The sequence below is a fragment of the Ascaphus truei genome, chromosome 3 (genome assembly GCF_040206685.1).
Source record: "Ascaphus truei isolate aAscTru1 chromosome 3, aAscTru1.hap1, whole genome shotgun sequence".
In the NCBI taxonomy this organism is placed as follows: domain Eukaryota; kingdom Metazoa; phylum Chordata; class Amphibia; order Anura; family Ascaphidae; genus Ascaphus; species Ascaphus truei.
Genome location: NC_134485.1, coordinates 355,518,921 through 355,529,118, shown reverse-complemented (window position 1 = coordinate 355,529,118; position 10,198 = coordinate 355,518,921). Strand labels below are relative to the sequence as shown.

The following is a 10,198-nucleotide window of genomic DNA, read 5'->3' as shown; positions in this document are numbered from 1 at the left end:
ATATAAAAAAAAAAAAAAAAAGATACTATATATATATATATATATATACATATACATATATACACACACACACACACACACACACACACACTATACATATAGTACAATATACACTTTATATATATATATATATTTTTATGAGAGAGATATATTTATATATATATAGATACACACGTATTTAAACTCATGCAGACAGGTAGTTAACCAGACTTTCAAATACACACAGAAAAGTATGTGGGAAAAAAACATTTCATTTTGCAGGTGTGTGTATTTACTGATATGGCTGTCTAAGCACTATTTTCACACAGTGCTCTTTGTTATTTTTCTAGAAAACTCAATGTTACTGAAATAAGTGTAGGAATGTTTTCACAAACGAGATAAAAAAAATGATACATGTTTTTCCCACATTCGCCTATCACTAACCACAAAACTTAAACCAATTAAAAGGACACATCCAATTGGCGTTTGAAATAAGGAGTAAAAGTAGTTACTTTTGTTGACCTTGAAAACGAAACACAGGAATTTGTTAGCCATTGAGCAGAATCATTTTGATGAGCAAAGAAGACAGAACTGCACACATCTTTTGTGCTACTCTGACATGGCTGATGAATTCGTTAACCATATGAATCCCCTTTTAGGTTATAAGTACATGGTTTCAGAAGCAATTTTAAACAGTCGCGGACACAAAGCAAGCACACGCCAAATCTATGATTTGATTCGAGCTAAATATCCTTATTACCAAGACCGTAGGCATGCGCGGAATTTTAATTCCTCAATAAGATTCACTTTATCAACTAATGACTTTTTTGAACGTGTGCAGGATAAGCTAGAACACACCTATGGTTTCTGGAAGATTGCAAAGGAAAAGCATTTTACCCTGAAAGAGGGCACATATATTGTTGTGAAAGGCATATTTATTCCTAATGCCAATAGCAATGGATCCGCTACTACTGTTCCGTGTGAATCGATACCTGCTGCAATATCTGCACCCTCCATTCCTGAAACCCACATTGTACAACAACAAAAGTACTATGATTATGTACCAAGCCTTTCAGCTGAAAATGCATTGGAATGGGAACCAGAAGAAATGAACCTACCTCCCGACCAATTGTTTGAAGAAAGCAGTGGCGATTCCTATGAGCGCTTCATGGAGGAGATGTGTGTCATACTGGATTCAGCGGGTGGGTCAAGCGTGGATGAAAATGCCTTGCATTTCTGGAGCGACCAGTTGCAGCCAGACGAAGAGTTAATTCTAGAAGAATGGTAAATATAACAACCGTTATGCGTTGACTGTGCGTTTAAATGTTTTTTTTTTTTTGTTTTTTTTTAACCACCATTTTCCCTTTCAATGCGTGGATACAGCGTAACATTGCAGACTGCATAACATGTAGTGATCACAAAGAAATTGTTGCCGAATACAATATAGTATAACCTGAAAGAGTAGTACACATTGCTGACGGAATAAATATACGTACTTTCCTATCCCTTTAACCATATTAGCAACATTTTAACATAACTCTAACACATACCTGTTTTGTTATCATGCAACATTTAAAAGCGGGTCCACCACGTATGACGTGGGACCCTTGTCATGGCCCAAGGCGTCCTTAAAAAGGATTACGGATGTAAGTCCCGCCCCCAAGCGACGTGCGCGCCTCAAAGCCTATTGGCTGTCATGTTTTGTTATAGTAACGGTAACTGCAGTGTGTCATGTGTGCGGCTCAGTGTTTGTAGCCGTAAAGTGGGCGTTAGCCGAATGTTAATTGAGTGGGAGGAGAGTTAGCGTGCGTTTCACGCTGGTTTAACATGACGTCACACGTATTGCATTTGCGCATTGTGTTATCGGCCGTCCTTTCTGTCCAAACACGTCTGTTTAAAAAGAATACAGATGTACTCGTTTAGAACGAATGTAGTTTCGTATTCATTGTATTTGAAATAAAGATTTTATGTTTAATGGTATTTTCAAGATGTATTGAACGCACAACGTACGCTTTGTTTTGCGCATGCGCTAACAGTTAGTGCAGCCAAGCGTGAAGTGCGTGCGCACACTAAGATGTGCGCGCACATTTTTCAGTATACAGGCAACGTTCACATCATATACATAGTTATGCCTGCTACAAATTTAAAGAAACATTACATACTGATGTACACTTGTACTTCTAACATATAAGTGAGTGACGTGTGTATGTACACAATCATATAGAGCTGTGTGATGCGTTGTCACGGATACATATATAGTAAGGTGCCATATTTGACCATCATGTGTTTGCTGTATTTCAGAGATGTCGGGGAAGATACAATCGGATCAATGTATGATTTCAGAAGAGTCTACCTTTATATGAGATGATTGTGAGGAGGAGCCACCGACTACTATACTACATATGGAACTAATTTTATATTGCTTGCAGCGCTTATTAACAAACAATTAAAAATGTGATACCCTTATGCCTATATTGCATAAGCACTTAATTAACATAATGATGTTGCAAAATAGTGCCTCATGAATTTTTATTGAGTGTTCTTTAATGACTACTATCATTTTATGGCATGGTGTGTTTTATATATAACAACCATTCCCACTCTGCTAACACATTTGTGAATTCTATTGTGTAATGGAACGTATGACTGTCGAAACTATGTAACAATAATAATAATAATAATAATAATAATTATAATATGAGCATGTTCATGTATAGCGCTGCTAGTTGTACACAGCGCTTTACAGACACATTTTTCAGGCTGAGGTCCCTGGCCCGTGGAACTTACAATTTATTTTTTGCCGCCTGAGGCACAGGGAGATAAAGTGACTTGCCCAAGGTCACAAGGAGCCGACACCGGGAATTGAACCAGACTCCCCTGCTTCAAAATCTCAGTGCCAGTGTGTGTCTTTACTCACTGAGCCACTCCTTCTCCCAATGTAAAGGACACTTACAACCAACTAGCCATTTCTTGTTAAAAATCTCTTGTTACATGGGTATGTTGATAAAATGGTTTGGGACTGTAGCAAATAATGTTATTGGCCAGATGTTGTGGTCCCCTACAATGCATGATGTTCTGATTATGACATCAACATCATGTAATGAAGTACGTTTCTGTGTATATTTCATTAACCTAACTAACTATAGTTTACTGTGTTTATTAAACGTTCTAAAAATACATAGTATAGTCAATATGATGATATAAGCTACCATAATAAAGCTGGTGTTATCATTTGTCGGTGTTATACATGGATCCTACACAAATTGATACAGACACAAACAGTTGTCTTACAAAGTGTGTCTATGCTAATGTGCACGTGATTGACGTTACAATTGTGAGAATACTTGATAATTATCATCATGATAATGATGAAGTGACGTGATTTATATTGCAAAAATATTACCAACATTGTCATATTGGTAAATTATAAATGCTAAATGACAGTAACATTAGCGACAAATTTGTCTTCTCTGTTAACAGTTTAACACTTGGTACATGTAGGACACATCCACACACGTGTGACTTATACATACACATGTCACAAATTTAAATTAATGTTGACTATTAATTCCTAGCATTACAAAACACCAACATTGCTAAATATAAGATGTAGTACGCATTGTTGTGATTGCAGGCATTCATGCATGGAGTTTTATGATCAGTCAATTTCATCCGTGATGAATGATCTCCCGTAAGTAAAGAAATAACTACAGTTATCCCCTTGTCTCCAAACACCTCTATATTACATTAATGGAATTTATAAGGAAACATACATAAAATGTGATGAAATGTGAGTAATCATTTTCTAATACAATGCACATGAAAGCTCAAGAGTAGCTAAATGCATATACATGATACAGAAAGTACATATATGTAACATTTGTGTTTAAACCAATATGTTGGGTTTTGACTTCAAATAATTATAGGAAGATTGATGTAGGCACATCTTATGAGAGATGTCAGCAAATATACATACCATGATCAGTCATACTGGAGATATACCTATAATGCAAAGGAACAATATATAAATTGCAAACATTGACATGCCATCTTCAGTACCGTAAACAACACAGCAAAGTGTGTATTTGGTGTTAAATGTGCAACACCATGTATATTTAATCACATTCCAAATGTAAATCAGGCTGGTGTACACATCATATGGATGTACATGTTACACTGCACCAATAACATTGTATGTAAGCATACTAGAAGCATGAATGAGTATGGGCATAATATGTGTATTGTGTTAGCATAAGGAACAACACAATGCTAAAATATTAGTGCTTTGTTACCCCAGTTTTATTCACATACACACAACTAAAGTACAATTGAAGAGGGATTATATAACCTGTGCAACAATAACATACCGGTGCCACATCCCTTTGTGCACACAGCAGAGAGAAGAAAGGTGTGCAACCCATATTCATCTGTGTCCTACCAGAAGGGTATATAAAAAAACATTATTGTTAAGATAACATAATGTAAGTATAAAAGTAGAACTTGGAACATATATGTTTTTACTTACAAGAAAAAAATGAATTGATGAGATTCTGGCGTGTCTGGCCACCACTGGCTGTTTGTTCATTTTCAGCAGCTACATGGGTGGGATGCTCGTCTACCACAGGCTCAGCTAGGTCTGACTGTACATTGTGCCTCAGTGCAACATTGTGCAAAATGCAACAGGCAAGGATAATATCAGACACTTTTTGAGGCTTGTATAGAAGAGCCCCACCAGTTCTGTCCAGACACCTAAATCTGGTCTTGAGTAGGCCAAATGTCCTCTCTATAACAGATCTTGTAGATATATGGGCTGCATTGTACCTGTCCTCTGCTTCAGTTTGAGGGTTTAGCACCGGAGTCAAGAGCCACGGCCTAATTCCGTATCCTGAGTCACCTATAATGAATGGAGCACACATAAGCTGACATTAGTGATCAAATTGTACAATGCCAACATTCCTAAATAAAAATGTGTTTTGTGTTAGAACATGTAAATGTGTACTCACCCAGCAGCCAACCATGTTCAAAATGTCCCTCTTCGAACGCATGGAAGACTGAAGAGTTCCTCAGGATGGAGGAATCGTGACTGGAACCAGGGAATTTGGGTACCACATGCATTATCCTCATCGTCGCATCACATACCACCTGTACATTGAGTGAATGGTAGTGCTTACGATTGCGGTACACATGCTCACTCTGACTAGGTGCAATCAAAGCAACATGTGTGCAATCGATTGCACCCAGCACACATGGTATCCCTGCTATATTATAAAAGCCAGTCCTGACTTCCAGCCACTCTGTCGCCTCTGTAGGAAAATGAATATAATTCCTAGCGCGTCTATTGAGTGCATAGAGAAACTGGGTCAAGGCCCGCGAGAATGTAGATTGCGAGACCCCGCCCACTATGCCCACAGTTGTCTGGTATGACGCGGAAGCAAGATAATGTAATGAGCACAGCATTTTAACAAGCCCAGGGACTGCACGACCTCTGGCTGTGAAAAAATCTAAATCTCCCCTTATCTCCTGATAAAGAGCTAAGATTGCTGCTGAACTCAAACGATAGCGACTTACAATCTCCTCCTCACTCATCCCATCTAACAGGGTTCTCTCCCTGTACAGACGCGGACGAGGCACAACTTGTCTCCTCTGTCTTCTCCTCTGATCTCCTGTCCCTCTACCTGTCCCTCGGCCTGTCCCTCTCCCTGTCCCTGTCGTATCTGCGTGACTGTCCCTGTCACTGTCACTCGGTGTGTCCCTCCCTTGCCCTATATGATTCTCTTCATCATCAAGCATGTCATAGAAAAGAATGTTCCTCCGTCTCCTAAACAATCTCAACATTTTGAAATGAGTAGCTGTGAATGAGCAGGTAATGGGCGTCCTTTAAATAGGTATGTGATGATGTCAGGTGACATAGTAAAATGCAAGGTGTTACATTAACATAATAAAGTACTTCTGTGGCAAGCTGTGTGCAGTTCTTGTTATAAGTATTTGTTGTGTGTATTCTGCAGGGAATGATGATATTTGGCAATGATGTGACGTGAACCTTTGTAGAAACATTGCTTGCAAATAAATAGTTGCATGTGCAATGCATGTAACACTTGTGAACGCAACAGTCAGTCATGTAATTAGGCAAAAAGGCTGAGATTGACGTGGGAAAAGTTTTGTGTAACATGTGTAATTAGGCATGTTATTGTGACATGTTGACAACAATGAATAGTCGTGTGCATATGCATGCATTTCTGTAAGGAGGATAGTTGGTATAGAATGAGTTAACAAGGTGTCCCAATGCTGAATTACTGTACGTGTGTATAAGTTAGGTTGAAGTGCTTGTAATGCTACGGTTACAATGTAAACATGCAATGTGATTGAGCGTCCAATAAGTGACGTCATGAAAATAGGGAGGACCCAAAACTAGATGTAAACATGAGAAGACAGATGTACATGAACGTTTAAAGATGCGTGTCACATTACAAGCATTGTTTAATGTAAAGGAAGATGAATATACTGTGTATGTGTGACATGTGTGTCATGTGTAACATCATGTCAATAATTGTTGCTCAGTTCAGTAAAATGTGTGATATGATGTGAGGTTCTCCTTTAAGAGTTGAGTATAGTATTTTCCCTTGGCACATCATCACATGATGAGTAATGTGACCCGCAAATGCTGCAAACATGTCAAAGTATAATGTTATGCAAATAATACACGTCAGCTGTGACACAATGCAGGGAATGCCCCCACACTGTAATGCAAATGACGTTTGTATTGTGAGCAATGAAACGTAAACAGTACTATACTGTTATACGTCCCCACTCCATTGATGTACAGAAGTTTTTTTTTTTCTAAGTGCCGTTGCGGCAGCCTTAGCGATCGTTCTCCCCTCCAAACTGCCAACTTTAGTTGGCGGGAGAAATTGGCCATAACATCTCAATTTCGTAGTGCCGATCAGGCCCGATAAGTTGTTTTTTTTTGTTGAATCCAGCCGATTTAAAAAAGTGGCGATCAGTGGCGAAAACAGGCTTATCGGCAGGCGAATGGCCATAACAAAATAATCGGCTCCGAAACCTGGCGAAATCAAGCACTTATCGGCGCTTACTGAATCTCAAACCCAATTTTGCCTATAAAATGGCGATAATTCCCTTATCAACGCTTACTGCATGAGGCCCTAAGAGTGAAACTTTTACCTTCCCACCAAATTACTGACACTACGTTTATCACAAACTGGGAAAAAATCTTACTAGAATATTCAGCAAAACTTATGACATTGTTAGTTGACTTTGAATCAAGCAAATTAGAGACAGTCCAAAAAGAAAAAGATATCCTACTCAAAGATCTCAATATATTTGAGACGGTCAAAGACCTGAATCTATTGTCTGGAAAATTGATACTACATAAATTCTATAACAGACGTATGCATACACGGTACAAAAATACACCCTTTGAAGAATTTGACTTCAAGGATGAAGCCAGTGTGAGGATTCTCAATAGCCTCCTAGAGGAAAATGAAAGATCGGTGGGGGAGGGCCCATTCACCGATCTTAAAAATAAATCCTCCTTTATGCCACCAATGCATACATCTAACAATGTAGAGGTCTTTACAAAAATGGTCACCAAAGACCTATTAGATCTTCCAGTACAAAAGACCAAACAAAATTTGTCATACTTTGAAAGATTAGCCCTTAAAGATCTCGAAAAAGACAACCAAATAATAATCAAGCCCTCCGATAAAGGGGGAAATGTGGTGGTCTTAGACCAAACAGAATACATTACGGAGTGCATGCGAATACTATAGGACAATTTTTTTTATAAGAAATTAAAAATGGATCCTACTAAGGTTTATTCCAAAGAACTACTGGATATTCTCAAAAATGGCCTAGATCAGAAATTAATCTCAAAGAATGAATATGACTTTATGTTGATCAAACTACCACAAATGGCAACCTTCTACCAATTACCAAAAATACACAAAAACAAAAGTCCTCCACCAGGCAGACCTATAGTGTCGGGAATAAAAACCTTACCTGTAATATAAGTGTACATTTGGATCGGTTTCTAAGACCATTTGTGAGTGCTCTACCCTCATACATACGAGACACCAAAGATGTTTTACTCCAACTTGAGGGTATAACCCTAGACCCCAACTCATATCTAGTTGAACTAAATGTCGAAGAACTCTATTCCAGCATACCTCATGACTATCGCCTCCGAGCAGTTAGACATTTCTTACAAGCAAGAGATGAGAACTCCAAACTACATAATGAATTTGTTCTAAACTTACTGGACTATACCTTGAGTCATAATTTCTTTTTCTTTAACCACACCATATACCAACAGATACAAGGTACCGCCATGGGGACCACTTGTGCTCCCACCTACCCCAATCTTTATCTGGGCTGGTGGGAGGAAACAGTGGTCTTCATGGAGGACAAAGAAAAATATACTACACATGTGGTTAAATGGTTAAGATATATCGATGACGTGTTACTGGTCTGGGATGGCACGGAAAACCTGTTGCAGGAATTTATTCAGACACTCAATACAAATGATCACAATCTAAAACTGACTTATCTAAACAGTAAAGAGAAAATGGAGTTTCTAGACATTACCATAGCAAAGTCTGAACAAGGAGACATCTATACGAGCATATACAGGAAACCAACGGCAACAAATATACTGTTGTTGGCAGATAGCCACCACCGAGACACGTCATTGATAATATCCCCACAGGACAATTTTAAAGATTACGTCGCAACAGCACAACTACAACCGAATATAAAAATCAGGCCATAGACATGAAAAATAGATTCTATTAGAGGGGGTATACCAAGAAAAAAAGAACAGAGGGCATACTATAGAGCACTATAAATGGATCGTTCAACATTGTTGACAACAATGGATAATGCCACCAACATTAGATTTATTAGTAAATTTACTAATCAATCTCAACAAGTCAAAAACATCTTACAGAAACACTGGGATATCCTATTAGAGGATGTGGACCTGAAACAGTTTCTATCTGATCGACTACAAATAGGCTATAGGAGGGCAACAAATATAAGAGACAGACTGGTACATAGCCACTTTCAGACACATCCACAAAAAACATGGCTAAGAGATAAACCAGTAGGATCCTATCCGTGCACTAGACGCATAGCATGCAACTTCTTGGTTAAAACCAAAACGTTTACCAATTCTTCAAAAACTGCAACATATAACATCAAAAGTCTCAGAAACTGTCAAATCATGGGAGTAATCTATCAGATTATATGCAAATGTGGGAAGATGTACATAGGGAAAACAAGAAGACAATTTAAAACCAGGATCCTAGAGCACGCACGTGACAAACCAGTTGCTAAACATGTAAATGAAGTACACGACGGAAATACTAAAACAATCCACTTTGTGGGAATTGAACATATCATCCCAGGCCCTCGTTCTGGGACAAACGTCTATTACAAAAAGAATGCTGCTGGATCTTCCAATTATATATAGAAGCACATGCACACCGCTGGTAGGTGCTGGAGGGGGGGTACTTATCTGCCGGTGCGCTATGTCCAGGGAGGTCCAGACATCCCAGAAGTACTTGAGCAAAGGAATGGAAGCAGGCACACGGTCTTTCTAAAGGTGCAGTTTATTGTGCCACCAAAGGTCCAACGTTTCGGCAATAGATTGCCTTTATCAAGGAGAGGGCTACAGAACATACAAAACATACCACTATTTATACACAAATGGGTACTCACCCCTCCACGATCACTGCTGTCTTGCTCCTGGATGTCGACGCCCCCATCGTGACGTCAGAGCACCAGTGCGACGTGGCGTGATGATGTCATGCGCCACCAGGGGAGGATCCCAGGGCTCCACGAGGAGACAGCCTCCCCAATGCCTGTAGCAGGCAAAGATGGCTGTCCTGCAGGATGCTGGACACTCAGGGAGCAGCCCCCTCACTGGCAGCAGAGGCTCCCCTGGTGACGTCAGCTCGCCCTCACGGGGGGGCCCCAGGCATCAGACCTGCCCTGGAGTGGAAAAAGACAGCCTGATGCCCAAGGAGACCTGAATGATCGTGCAGGGGTGAGAGCCCTTACATCAACAAACAAGTGTAGTGAGACTTTAATATATAAAAGAACAAAAGTAAATAAAGTGTACAAATTAATCTGAAATAATGTATTTTCTGGATCAAAGATAATCATTGTCTAAACATATTGCAGATAGTTGGATATGTACATA

The 10,198-nt window shown here is 39.2% G+C and overlaps 1 protein-coding gene across 1 annotated transcript in view; it reads left to right on the top strand.

Moving 5' to 3' along the window:
- The window catches only part of LOC142490133 (guanylate cyclase soluble subunit beta-2-like), a 431,574-nt gene that overhangs the window by 85,617 nt on the left and 335,759 nt on the right, over positions 1 to 10,198 (top strand). The gene's annotated exons all lie outside the window — the stretch shown is intronic.